This window comes from Moschus berezovskii, chromosome 10 (assembly GCF_049115385.1).
Source record: "Moschus berezovskii isolate FMDL1 chromosome 10, NW_MosBer_1.0, whole genome shotgun sequence".
NCBI lineage: Eukaryota > Metazoa > Chordata > Mammalia > Artiodactyla > Moschidae > Moschus > Moschus berezovskii.
The window spans coordinates 49,813,135-49,828,648 of record NC_142469.1 but is presented as its reverse complement, the minus strand read 5'-3'; positions in this window follow the sequence as shown (position 1 = coordinate 49,828,648).

Sequence of the window (15,514 nt, the reverse complement as noted above, 5' to 3'; positions counted from 1 at the left end):
TACAAAACTGATCTCAAACATTACTTACTCCAGGGAAGTAACTGCATACCCACGGTTAGACCAATAGCTAGACTCAGATATTCATGAGCCTAAGGCAGAATCATATTCTCCAAGGCCCAGTGTCTTGGCACTCACTCTTCCACTACAGGCCATGTAAACTTAGAGGTGTCTCCCTTGTGGCAAAAGCCCCATTTACCATTTCCTGACATTTGCATTTTGGCATTTCTTTTTAGAGAACAAATTGGAAGATAAAAACAAACCTAGCTTGTATATAATTTGAACATTTCTATTTCCAGCAGAACACTTTCTCAAGCATGTATGGCTAGGTCACTCAGTCACAGAAGTTCACAGCATTGAGGAGCTTGATTTTATGTATATCATATAGGTACCTAAGAAATACTCAAATGATTCCTTCATTGCCTCCTCCAGAAAAAAAAAAAAAACTCTTGGCACAGATCATCCTCAATTATATGGGAAAAGGATGCTGTAGTAGTGGTAGCCATGCTCCAGATACGGGTGCAGGTGCTTTTAGGTGGTATTGAGGGAGGGGGCTAAAGAACAGGAACAGGAATTTTCAGGTATCTTGTGCCCACTTCCTTCCTAATAAGGAATAGACAAGGCCACACCAGAATGCTGAGGATTTCAAAAATTCAGACACAGTACTTTAGAATCTCAAAGCATGTAGGCTTCTCAGCTGATTCAGATGCTGCTAAAACTCATAAGGAATAGTATCAGATATTACAAGAAATTAGAGAACTACACACTTTCCAGTAATTTTAACAACATGGGCCTTTTTCTATTCTAAAAATCTACAGAGTATCAGCTGTTAAGTCTCAAATTCACAAAGAATAAGAAACATCATATTCAAGACAAAACTCAATGAATCTCTGAGACAAGGAGAGTGCATTTAATCCACTGGTTAATTTATAAACATTTGAGAAATGGCTCAGTAATCCCATTGATCCTAAAATATCTGAGAGTGGTTTAATGTAGTTTCTCATTAATAAGATTTTAAGTCATTGTGCCCTGCTCTGACACCTTTCAGTCAAGAGACTCAGACTGTTTAACTGCTCTAATTTGGAAGTGCCTTTAGACTAAAACTTTTACTTAACCTTATACAATCTCATAATCCATGAGGAGCAGAAAGACATCAAGATGAGTATAATACCCTTCATTTTCAGGTCTTTTATTCTTTCCCTCCTCATAGATGAAATGTACATCTATACATATTTAGTATTAACCACACCTTTAAGAGGAGAAGGCAATTGCAACCCACTCCAGTACTCTTGCCTGGAAAATCCCATGGACAGAGGAGCCTGGTAGGCTGCAGTCCATGGGGTCACCAAAAGTCTGACACGACTGAGCAACTTCACTTTCCCTTTTCACTTTCATACTTTGGAGAAGGAAATGGCAAACCATTCCAGTGTTCTTGCCTGGAGAATCCCAGGGACGGAGGAGCCTGGTGGGCTGCAGTCTATGGGGTCACACAGAGTCAGACACGACTGAAGTGACTTAGCAGCAGCAGCAGCAGCAGCACACCTTTAAGAAGGATTCATAAAACTAACTGAAGATAAAAATGTCTAGGTTCAGGTACTTTGCAGGGCTGAGAGCCATGGTTGAAGAAAAGTGCGGTTAAATTTATCTCTGTTGTGAACCCTCTTATAACACCTGAGTTCAACTTCTTAACCAATTTCATAACTTTATTATACCTTCAATTTCTTTCTGAAGGTAGACCCATTTTCCCTACTGAATAGATTAAAAAGATTTTTTCCTATAAGCAGGACATCATGTTTTGATTTATTATTGCTCATTTCTTACATACTTTTTAAAATTAATTTTTATTGGCGTATAATTGCTTTACAATGTTGTGCAAAGTCAATAAGCTATACTCTTTCCTTATATACAATCTCTTACACCATTTGAACATAGACAAGACTATTTTGTCTCTTTAATTTATTCTGGAAAACACAAAAGATGTTCCTCACTATATTCTATTTCCATAATCAAGATTTTGAAGACTACAGGTTTGTTGGGGGTTATCGCAAAGAGTCGGACACGACTGAGCGACTGAACTGAACCGAACTGAACTGAATTGAGAATTTCTGAAGTGTAAGTCACTGCCTCAACTTATTCCACCTTTCTCTTAAGATAGCTCAAAAAGCACATGATTCACCTCATGAGAAAGCCAGCAAAGATAAGAGGTGGCTTTCAGAATAGGAAGCTACTAAATGTACATAATAAGAAGGATGCATAACGTAAAAATGATACACAAGGTCCAAGTCCCAGCACAGTGCAGTTGCAAACAAAGGAGGAAGTCAGCATGTGGTGGCCAAGAGTTCAAATTCTGTGGCCAAAACCGTCTAAGCACAAACCCCAGCTGTGTGATCTTGGGCACAGCCAATAATCTTGCCAAGCCTCAGTTTCCTCTTCCATAAAATAGAAAAATACAAATAGATACCCCATATAATTATTGCAAGAATTAAGTAAAATAAACTAACACATTTCCTGTACGCACTAAGCATTTTTCTTACAATGATGCTGCTGTTGTATTACAAAAGACAGGAATGAAGTAACGGTTTATTGCAATGGTTCAACAAAAATTAGCACACAAAGAGAAAGTAATAGTTATGTTATTCATGAAGACACTTGTGTTCAATCACCTTCCTCTTTCACAGAACAGAAGTAACAGTTTTCTCAATCTCAAATGTGTCTCTCTTTAAAAGATCAGCACCCATTGCTGTAAGCATCTGACAGAATGAAAACTTCTCTTGATTGTTACATATCTTGACTACCATCCACAAACAGTTGCACAGAGTACCAGCCTACTGTCCCATTTCTTTGTTCTTCTTAACAAGAAAACTCTTGAAAACAATCTTCCTGTGTTCACTAATTTCATTTCCTCTCCTCCCACACTCTTCAATTCATTCCGATTGGCCAGCATCTTTCATAAAATCCTCTCATTACACTCAGCAGTAGCCTCCACCTTGCCAAATCCAATGCTTAACCTTCAACCATCTTCTGACTTATTCTCTCAGTAATGTTTGCCATGGTCGATCCCTTCCTTCTTCTTTAACTTCTTCGCTTGGCTTCTGAAGCAACTTCTCTTCTGGTCTCCATCCACCTCACTAGCCAGCCCTTCTCAAACTCCTTTGTCATCTTTCCCAGAGTTCAGTCGTTGCCCCCTTGTCTTCTGTCTACATTCATTCCTTCAATCTTTTATCTTTCAGTTGCATGGCTTTGTATACTGTCTATAACTTACTGGTCCTGATTTTTAGCCCAACATTGACCATGTGCCTACTATCCAGATCCTTATGTCTGTCTTCCAACTAGACATCTCCATCGAGTCATCTAACAGAAGTTTCAGATTCAAAATGTTCACATGACCATCTGATTCCCCACTCCTCCCCCAAATAAAGTAAAGCCTCCTTTAGTCTTCTTTATCTTAGCCAATGGCAACTCTATCAGTATCTTTCCAGTTGCTCACACCAAAGTCTTCAAGTGGTCTTTGACTTCACTCTTTCTAGTACATCTCATATCTAATTCTTCAGCAAATCTTGAAGACTGCATCTTCAAAACATACCCAGAATTCAACCACTTCTCACCTCTCACCACTGAACTCCACCGTCACCATAGCCTATGGGTCATTGCAACAGCCTCCCAACTGTTTCCTTTGCATCCGTCCTTGCAAAGAAACTGTTTTCTTTGCATCCAGCCTTGCAACATCCCCTTCTCTCACAGCAGCTGAAAGGAACCGTATAAAACATGTCAGAGTATCCTCTGTTCAAAAACTTTAGGGTTTTTCCATCCACTCAGAGGGACTGATCTTGCCCTGGTTCCCTCTACAAAATCTATCTCCTACTAGTGTCTTTGTTCCCTTGGCTCTTTCAGCCAGGCCATTGCAACACCCCATTTCCCTGCTTCCTATTTGCCTGCCTCTCCTCAGTCCTGCTCTGATCTTACTGGCCTCCTTTCTATTCCTCAGATGCTCTACGTCCACCCTCAGAGTACTACAGGCCTGTTGTATTTGCTGCTCCCTCAGATAATTTATTTGACTCGTACCTGCTCCTCCTAAGGTCTCTACTCAAACATCACCTATCAGAGGGACCTTCCTTGACCATCCTAAATAAAAAAGCAGTCTCTACCTCAATCACTTTCTATCCTCTTATCCCAGTTTATTTTTCATTTTAGTGCATAGGAACACTGGACATGTTATCTGTGTTTATTTGTTTACTATCTATCTGTCTCCCTAAGAACATAAACTCCATAAAGGCAAGGACTTAATTTTAATCACTGGTTTAGTCTAGTGCATAAAATTGTGCCTGGCTGACAACAAATGCTTAGTAAATCTGTGCTGAATGGATGCGTAAATCTATGAATCCGTGAATAAATGAATAAATAAAAGAATTGACTTTCTACTCAATACACAATTTGTGGTAGGTAAGACAAGTTTTTAAAAGTTAAAGGAGTAGATCAGACTTGGGTGAGTTAGAAAAAAATGATAGTTTAAAGAAAATCAGTGAAACTGGCTAACTGTCCATTTGATGCCATTAGAAACTCATTTTTCCATTGCTGACATTATCAAAGAATCACTCCCCTGACTAAAACCTACAACCAGGCTGAGTCACAGGGAACATACTGTCAGGACAATTTTTCTCCTGGGTGACCTGAATGACTCAAAGTGACAATGTCAGCTTCGTGTCTCTGAAACTCCACTTGGAAGCCTGGAATCAACTGTCAATTTCATTCAAATACATCTTGCTCAACATGGAAACGTTCATTCCTTGAACAAGATTGCTGCTGTAGCTTTTGTCATCCACTCGCTGTGTGACTGATTTGAATGTTAACATTTTTAAGTGAAAACACTTTGATGCTAAACAAAACCATTTTAAGATATTCAGATGTCTGGACACGATATTTTGTGGGGGGAAGGCAATTTAAGACTTACTAATTGTGAACTAAACATACAAGATTTTAATTGAATGTCAGGAGTCCAAACCTATCCTATAAGCGTAAGAACATCTTGCTGCTGCTGCTGCTAAGTCACTTCAGTCGTGTCTGACTCTGTGCGACCCCATAGACGGCAGCCTGCCAGGCTCCCCCATCCATGGGATTCTCCAGGCAAGAACACTGCTAAATATTGTGGCATGCTCTGTCCTCTGCAAATTTGTGTCTCACATGCTAAGCTTCTAAGGCATGAAAACCCCTCTCCTGCCAACCACACCTGCATAAAGAGAGATGAACAACAGTGAAGCACTCAAGCTGATAAAGAAGGTGTTAAGGATTTTATTATTATTACTTATTATCATCATTATCATTTGTTTTGGAAAAAACATTTAAAAATATATATTTTTTTTAATTTTTATTTAATAAATGGTACAAAGCACAACGCCAAAAACATTAACAGTTAAAATTTCACCAAAAGAAAAAATACTATAGAATACACAGTTGTAAAAAGCTACACTATTTTACAAATGCCTCAGGCTGCAAAAAGAAAAAAAAAAAAAGCTCAATGCCATACCTAAGTTATCCCTCTCTCAAAATAATGCCATTTATGAGTTTTGGTACTATCCTCACACTTGATTTATAAATCCATATTGGTGTTATATGACTAGATGTTAAGTTTTTTAGATAAAAGGAACAAAGAATATTTCTACAGATTATCAGGGAAACAAAAAGAGGAAGTAAATGACATGGTGTTATAGCCAAGTTTAAAAAAAAAAAAGGGCCTGGATAGCCTTCGGTGATGGTATAGAATTGCACACAAACTATTAACATCCTTTGTGTGTGTGTGTGAGTTTTGTGAGTTTTTGACTTTGCCTTATGGAAGATGTTCGCATTTAATTCTTATCTCCAGAGAGGAGGCAAGGTGAGAAGCTTGGGATAGCCAGGTAAACTTTCTAAGGTGCTTTCTTTAATTTATCCCAACCTGAGATACTGGTTTACCACTTCCTGAAAGATGAATTAGACCACAGCTGGCAACAATGAGCCAAGAACTGGATGTAGTAATGCAGAGTTCCATACTAAGTTTCTCAGCAATATGAAAAGAATTTATAGCCTCCAATATGATCATTTTAAAGGGTGACATCTAATGGCAATCAATTTTCTGGGTTGGTCAGACATTTCCCTTAGGTCAAGTGAATTAACTTTTTATTTGTTGATTGTATCAATGCAACATTCCACAATTTCTCTCTTAGAATAGACCTCCTATCCATAGTCATAGAATCTTATGCCTGAAATTCCAATCCTACTCATCCCAAAAGGAGGCATTGGTCAGCTATAGGGCAATGTGTTGGATACTTGGAGATGCAAAGACACAGTCCCAAAACCTCACAGAGCTCCCAGTCTGGTGCATAAAATCTTTACTATAGTGCTGCTGGGATCAAGGTAAGACTTTGCCATGGGTTCAAAGATAGGGCCACAGAAATCTGCACATGGCTTTAGAGTGAGAAGGTGCAGCAAAGATAGGGAAGGCTTCCTGGGAGATCGACTTTCAAATCTTGTAGTAGTAGGAGGTGACCTGACATTAAGGATTGAGAAGTGGAGGAAGGTGATCTCTAAAGGTGAAGACCAACTGAGTTGTGCTGTCCCATGCTGTTGCCACTAGCCACTGGTGGATATTTAAGCTAATGAAAAAAATTCCAGATTTTAGCCTCTTGGTCACATTCAGTTCAGTTCAATTCAGTTCAGTTGCTCAGTCATGTCCGACTCTCCGCGACCCCATGAATCACAGCACGCCAGGCCTCCCTGTCCATCACCAACTCCCGGAGTACACTCAAACTCATGTCCACAGAGTTGGTGATGCCATCCAGCCATCTCATTCTCTGTCGTCCCCTTCTCCTCCCGCCCCCAACCTTTCCTAGCATCAGAGTCTTTTCCAGTGAGTCAACTCGTCGCATGAGGTGGCCAAAGTATTACAGTTTCAGCTTTAGCATCAGTCCCTCCAATGAACATCCAGGATTGATCTCCTTTAGAATGGACTGGTTGGATCTCCTTGCAGTATAAGGGACTCTCAAGAGTCTTATTAGCTACGGTTATTCCAGTAGTCTTGTATCAGTGTGAGAGCTGGAGCATAAAGATGGCTGAGCACAGAAGAACTGATGCCTTCCAAATGTGGTGCTGAAGAATACTCTTGAGAGGCCCTTGGACAGCAAGGAGTTCAAACCAGTCAATCCTAAAGGAAATCAACCCTGAATATTTATTGGAGGGCTAGTGCTGAAGCTGAAACTCTAATACTTTTGCACCTGATGCAAAGCCCGACTCTTTGGAAAAGACCCTGATGCTGGAAAGATTGAGGACAAGAGGTGAAAGAGGTGACAGAGGATGAGGTGATTGGATAGCATCGCTGACTCAATGGACATGAGTTGAGCCTACTCAGGGAGACAGTGAAGGACAGAGAAGCCTTGCATGCTGCAGTTTATGGGGTCTCAGAGTCAGACACAACTTAGCAACTGAAGAACAAGAACACATTAACCACATTTGATGTGCTCAGTATCCACATGTGGTTAGTGTTTACCGTATTGGACATCATTACAGAAAGTTCTATTGGAGAGTGTGGGCTCTGAATGAAGAATGAAAGCACAGAGATCTAAGAGCAGATGTTGGTGGAAACAACTGTGAGGGGTTAGGTATAGCCGGAAGGCAGGGAATTCAGAGAGGGGAGTCAGGTGATGAGGCAGGAGGCACAGGCCAGCACAGGCAGACCAGGTTCCTTGGTTGATCTCAGAAAATGTAGGAGGATTGGAGTTCTGGTAAATTCTGTCTCATTATCATCCAGTTCACTGCAGCGCTGGAAAGCTGCATGGCCAAAACGTTTCAACAAGCATTCTTAGTTCACTCATTGTGTTTATGAAACCATATGTCTTCTAGTAATGATGGCAACTTACCACATCATGAAAGCATTACTTTTCTTTGAAAAAAGGAGATTGTTTTTTTTTAATTTGGATATCTTATCCCTCTTTTTATTTTTTATACTATATTTTAAAAATCAATGTAACATTTTGTACTTACAAAAACTGGGTTTTTATAGTTTCTTGGATCTACAACATACAGATTTTGGTAGAATCATGTCTAGGCTATTCACACTATCAAAACGTTAAGAATTTAAAATGATGATAGATAAGCTCCATCCAGCCTCACAGTCATCTTTCCTCAGACAATTAAAAGAGATCAAAGTGATAGTTTTAAAATAATATAAATTTAGAACTATATAGGATTTCATCAATCACTTAGAATTTTCTGTCCTACAATACTTGGCTTTCTTAGCAGACTATATGAGGGCACAAGCGACTATAGTCAAACATCCATCACTTAGTTAAGTGACCTTTACCCTCAATCGTTTACCCTCTGCAACCTGTTTCTTCATCTGTAACAGGGTGTTTAAAATGTCTCGAGAGAGAGTGTCGGAGACTAAGTTAATATGTGTAAAGCACTTAGCATATAAGATCACTCTACGTGTTTGTTCAGGACAGTAAGGAGACGAACGCAGATGTTGACCAGGCTCTGTACATAACCTGGTGATGCTATCAGTTTATTCCAATACCACTGGTAATAAGTTTCTTGACATGGGTTTTAAAACTCTTTGTACCAAAAATGCACATTAAAGATTATAAAGTAACCAAACCACCAAAAATAAATAACTCCTATTTATGCCTCAGCCCAGAGCCCAGCACCTACAAAGCTTTCCCAAAATGGATATTTATCAGTGCGATGCCCAAACTTCCTCATTCACAGTACATTTCCTCACTCAATTTTTCTCGAGGGGGCCAAAATATTAAATTTATGCTTAATATTTTGGGACCAAAAAATACATTATAATATCTCGTGCAGCACTCAACAAATGATACTGTGTTTCCTAAGAAAATTTATAATGAGACACAGCTCCCTTACAACTTCATTGCAACACCCTAGGGCCTCTCAGTACATAGCATGGGGAACCATGGGTTCCTCATTTTACACTTTAGAAAGCACTTTCACAACTATCGGCTCACTCATCTTCACCACAAATACTGTGAGACACTATTGTAGATGAGGAAACAGACAACAAGACAGTGTACTCGAGGTTCCACAGCTGGGGAGTTGCAGGTTTCCTGGATTCTGACTCCTGAGTCCTCTTCCCAACCTGCAGGCTGGTCTTTCCTCTGCTAAGAATGTCAATCGTATCTTTTAAGTATCTTCATTGTTTTCCAGTATCGTTTTCCACAAAATCTTAGTAGACTGAGATACACAAGAAAGATGATACTGATATCATAGTATCAAACTCTGATACTCCTTTTCAAATTTATATTTGAATTCCTCAACTACACAAAGTGTTATTCCAAAATATTATTTTACAATAAGTGAATCTCCACCAAACTTTTTTTTTTTAATTACAGCAGGTGTACATATGTTTTACTTCCCAGGTGGCACAGTGGTAAAGAATCCACCTGCCAATGCAGGAGTTGCAACAGACTCGGGTTCAATCCCTGGGTCAAGCAGATCCCCTGGAGAAGGGAATGGCAACTCACTCCAGTATTCTTGCCTGGAAAAATTCCATGGACAGAGGAGCCTGGCAGGCTACAGTATATAGGGTCACAAAGAGTCGGACACAACTAAGCGACTGAGCACACATGCATGCATCTGTGTTTCAGGAATTCAGTAAAACACAGGTTTCAGATGAGACAGCAGAAAAGTTGCCTTGCAAATTAGAGAATGAAAATTAAAAAAATAAGAACTAACAGTTATCAACAGACTAACATGTGCCAGACACCTTACTAAATGATTTACAAAAATGAAACCTTTCTAATAACTCTATGGTGTAGATATGATTATCATCCATATTTTTAAAGGTGAGAAACTTGATGATCAGAAGCCATAACTTAACCAATATACAACTGAAAAAGATCTAGAAGAGTCAGGATAATCTTGAAAACAGCTGGAGGACACACACAACCTGATTTCAAGATATACTATGTTACAGTAATCAAGATAGTGTGATACTGGCCAAATATACACATATAGATTAATGGAACAGGACTGAGTCCTTAAATAGATCTACATAGTGGATCAGTTCATTTTCAACAAAGGTGCCAAGGCAACTGTACAGAAAAGCTTAGCCTTTTCAACAAATGGTGATAGAACACCCATATGCCAAAAAAAAAAAAACAACACCTAGCACCATATACAAAAATTAAACTCATGAGAGATCATAGACATAAACTTAAAAATCTAAAAACTATTAAACTCCTAGAAAAAAATAGGATATATCTTCTGTGACTTTGGGACCCACAGTGATTTCTAACAAGGAACACAAAAAGAATGATTCATAAAAGGAAATCAATAAATTGGACTTCATCAATGTTTAAAAGACACTGAAAAAGTAAAGCACAAGCCACAGACAGGATGAAAATATCTGCAATGCACTTCTGCTAAGGAACCTGAATCTAGAATTTGTAAAGAATTCCCAGAACTCAATAATAAGAAAACAAACAACCAATTTTTTCAAATGGGCACAAGATTTGAACAGTTTATCAAAGAAAATATATGGATGGAGAATAAGCACAAAAAGTGTTCAAAATCCTTTATCATAAGGGAAATGAAAATTAGAACCACAATGAGATACCATTACACATCTGTTAGAATGGCTAAACTCTGTAAAACTGAGAAAACCAAGTGCTGGTAAGGATTGAAGATGCAGAGCAACTAGAACTCTCTCATACATTGCTGATAGGAAGGCAAAGTGATTCAGCCACTTTGGAAAATAGTTTGCCAGCTTCTTGTAAAGCTAAACATATACTCACCATGCAACCCCACACTTCCACTCCTATGTATTTATTCCTCAAAAATGAAAGTGTATGTCCACATAAAAACAAAGCATTATAGCAGTTGTTGTTTTTTTTTTCCCATGATCCTTGAAAAACTGGAAACAATCCAAGGTCCTTTAACTTGTAAGTGCAGAAACAAATTGTGTTGCTTCCATACAATAGGATAGTCTTTAGCAATAAAAGAATAAATAACTGATATATACAGGGAATCACTACCACAGTCATTTTTTCACCCTTCATTTCCCTTAGAATTGAATTTTACACAGCATCACTGCTACTAGTAAGCAGTTGCAACTTGCATTTTTATAATCACATAAATTCGAATCTTATTTACAAATAGGCTAGTCACTTGAATTGTGTTAGATAAATGTTGTAGTCTCCATCATGGGATGCAGTGAATATACTCTAATCGTCAGCAACAAACACCAAACCACTTGGCTGATGGCATGGCTTAAATATTGATCTTTGCAGGTTTCTGTTTCAAAAGGTGAATCTATCTTTTTTAATTTAAATATAGTTGATTCACAATATTGTGTTAGTTTCAGATGCACAGTAAAGTGATTCAGTTTTACATATTTTTTTAGGTTATTTTCCATTATAGGTTATTACAAGATTTTGAATATAATTTCCCATGCTATGGAGTAAATCCTTGCTGTTAATCTATTTTATGCATAGTCATTTGTATCTGTTAATCCCATACTCCTAATCTCCCTTTTCCCCTTTGTTAATCATAAGTTTTATTTCTATGTTTGTGTCTCTCTATATGCAGCTTCTTGAGGTTCCCAACATCATGGGTTCCCAAAAACAGGATGACCCAAAAAAGAACTATCCACAAAAGGAGCAATAATTTTACTTTTAGATTAAGAGACTGGAATGTTCTGAACAGCATGGATTATAAATCATATATTCAGTTCAGTTCAGTCGCTCAGTCGTGTCCGACTCTCCGCGACCCCATGAATCACAGCACGCCAGGCCTCCCTGTCCATCACCAACTCCCGTAGTACATTCAAACCGATGTCCACAGAGTCGGTGATGCCATCCAGCCATCTCATTCTCGGTCGTCCCCTTCTCCTCCCGCCCCCAACCTTTCCCAGCATCAGAGTCTTTTCCAGTGAGTCAACCCGTCGCATGAGGTGGCCAAAGTATTGGAGTTTCAGCTTTAGCATCAGTCCCTCCAATGAACATCCAGGATCGATCTCCTTTAGAATGGACTGGTTGGATCTCCTTGCAGTATAAGGGACTCTCAAGAGTCTTCTCCAACACCACAGTTCAAAAGCATCGATTTTCTTCGGCGATCAGCTTTCTTCACAGTCCAACTCTCACATCCATACATGACCACAGGAAAAACCATAGCCTTGACTAGACGGAGCTTGGTTGGCAAAGTAATGTCTCTGCTTTTTAATATACTATCAAGGTTGGTCATAACTTTCCTTCCAAGGAGCAAGCGTCTTTTAATTTCATGGCTGCAATCAGCATCTGCAGTGATTTTGGAGCCCAAAAAAATAAAGTCTGACACTGTTTCCACTGTTTTTCCATCTATTTCCCATGAAGTGATGGGACCAGATGCCATGATCTTTGTTTTCTGAATGTTGAGCTTCAAGCCATATATTACACATTTCCCTTTTCTAAAACTGATCATACAGTTGAACAAGGAAAAATTTCCCTGATAAATCAATTCATTCATATGAATCTACTAAAATAACAGACAACCCCAGTCTCTCAGTGTCTGATTCCCTATTTCATTTCCAATGGCCACCAACAGAGCAAGAGAGAGCCCCTTTCCTTCTCCTGAGACCCACTCCAAACTTATTCAAGTCTCAGAGAGTCAAGATCAAACACCTCCCTAGCTCAGAAAAAGGAAGTATCCACACCCCCATCCTAAACTAAGAACTTTCACTCTGAGGTTTTATCCTCAGCCTCAGTATTAAGCCCCCTTCAGAATGACTGACAGTGAACATAACCATTCCCCTTAAGATAAGCATCTCCCTCATCTACAGGGTGTATTCTGGCCTTGAAGTCTGGAAAAGATAGCCTCTTAACAAGTGACACTGACAGATTACCCAGAGTCTAGATTACACAGTTTACCAGAGTAACCTTGTTAAATATCCACAAAGATAAATAATAACAGTTTGGTCAACAGCAAGTTAGTGATATAGACAAATTATTCTGTGCTATCAGACTATAGTATAAATGCAACACCAAAGAATGTTCAGACTACCACACAATTGCGCTCATTTCACATGCTAGCAAAGCAATACTGAAAACTCTCCAAGCCAGACTTCAATAGTGCATGAACCGAGAATTGCCAGATGATCAAGCTGGATTTAGAAAAGGCAGAGGAACCAGAAATCAAATTGCCAACATCCATTGGATCATAGAAAAGCAAGAGAATTCCAGAAAACCATCTACTTCTGCCTTATTGACTACGCTAAAGCCTTTGATTGTGGATCACAACAAACTGTGGAAAATTCTAATAGAGATGGGAATACCAGACCACCACACCAGCCTTCTGAGAAACCTGTATGCAGGTCAAGAAACAATAGTTGGAACTGGACATGGAACAACAGACTGGTTCCAAGTTGGGAAAGGAGTATGACAAGGCTGTATACTGTCACCCCACTAATTTAACTTCTATGCAGAATATATCATGTGAAAAGGTGGGCTGGCCATCATTGAGATTGCTGGGGAAAATGTCAATAACCTCAATATGCAGATAACACCACCCTTATGGCAGAAAGTGAAGAGGAACTAAAGAGCCTCTTGATGAAAGTGAAAGAAGAGAGTGAAAAAGCTGGCTCAGCATCCAAAAACTAAGATCATGGTCCTATCACTTCATGGCAAATAGATGGGCAAATGATGGAAACAGTGACAGACTTTATTTTCTTGGGCTCCAAAATCACTGCAGATGGTGACTGCAGCCATGAAATTAAAAGGCACTTGCTCCTTGGAAGAAAAGTTATGACCAACCTAGATAGCATATTATAGAGCAGAGACATTATTTTGCCAACAAAGGTCCGTATAATCAAAGCTATGATTTTCCCAGTAGTCACGTATGAATGTGAGAGTTGGACTATAAAGAAGACTCAGCACTGAAGAACTGATGATTTTGAACTGTGGTGTTGGAGAAGACTCTTGAGAGTCCCTTGGACTACAAGGAGATCCAACCAGGAAAACCTAAATGAAATCAATCCTGAATATTCACTGGGACTGATGATGAAGCTCCAGTACTTTGGCACCTGATACAAACAGCCAACTCATTAGAAAAGACTGATGCTGGAAAAGATTGAAGGCAGGAGAAGGGGACAACAGAGGATGAGATGGTTGGATGGCATCACCGACTCAATGGACATGAGTTTGATCAAGGAGTTGGTGATGGACAGGGAAGCCTTATATGCTTCAGTCCATGGGGTCACAAAGAATTGGACACAACTGAGCAACTGAACAACAACAACGAAATCAGATTATAGTGATGACATGGATAGAGAGATATATTAGTGTTTTTCATGACATTTAAGGAAGAGAAGGCAATGGCACCCCATTCCAGTACTCTTGCCTGGAAAATCCCATAGGCGGAGGAACCTGGTAGGCTGCAGTCCTTGGGGTCATGAAGAGTTGGACACGACTGAGTGACTTCACTTTCACTTTTCACTTTCATGCATTGGAGAAGGAAATGGCAACCCACTCCAGTGTTCTTGCCTGAAGAATCCCAGGGACGGGGGAGCCTGGTGGGCTGCCATCTATGGGGTTGCACAGAGTCAGACATGACTGAAGAGACTTAACAGCAGTAGCAGCAGCAGCAAGGAACTTAGTAGATCTTAACATTTGTATAAAGAAATAAGAGAACAAACCAAACCAGAATACAATCCAAGCCTGAGTTCATAGTGAGCTCTGCCGCTTACCAGCATTGACTTTGGGGAACACCCTTAAACTTTTGACTCTCAGTTTCCTCATCTGTAAAATAAGAATAATAGTTTCTACCACATAGGATTGTGAGGATTTAGAGGTTAGTATTTTTAAGGTACTTAGAGCAGTGCCTGGGACATACTAACAATTAAAATATTCATTATACACAATACAAAGTGTGTGTGTGTACTGGGTTGTGATAAAAATTTTGGAAAAACTCAAAACTAGAGGAAGTAAGACATAAACTTAACATATGTAGGATATATACAAGCAAAAGGCATGTGTGTGCTGGGGTGGGGGTCCTCGAGTAGGAAGTATGCAGTGCAGGGGTCTGGGTTTAAGTTTCTCCTTCCACCATCTGGGAATCATCAAGGGACGAGAGGATAACATGAAGAGTGGAGTAAACTGTTATTTTACCTTATGTGGAATTCTTTTGCATTCAATTCCCTTTATCAGGACTCAGAAGTTTCAAAAATGGTGCCAAACTGTGATGAAAACAGATGCACATTCAGGAAATAAAGCACATCTAGCAAGAAAGACTGTTGGGTAATTCAGTTTGTTAACAACAAGTGCTGTGTAATAATTGTTTGTAGGTAATCATTAAAATATATCCCCAACAGCCATTTCTTTTTTTTTCCTACTCTCTTAAACTTTCTATTTTATATTGGATTATAGCTGATTAACAATGTTGTGATAGTTTCAGGTGCTCAGCAAAGCAACTTAGCCATACAGACACATATCTATTCTCCCTCAAACTCTGCTCCCATCCAGGCTGCCATGTGACATTGAGCAGACTTCTGTGAGTGCTACAC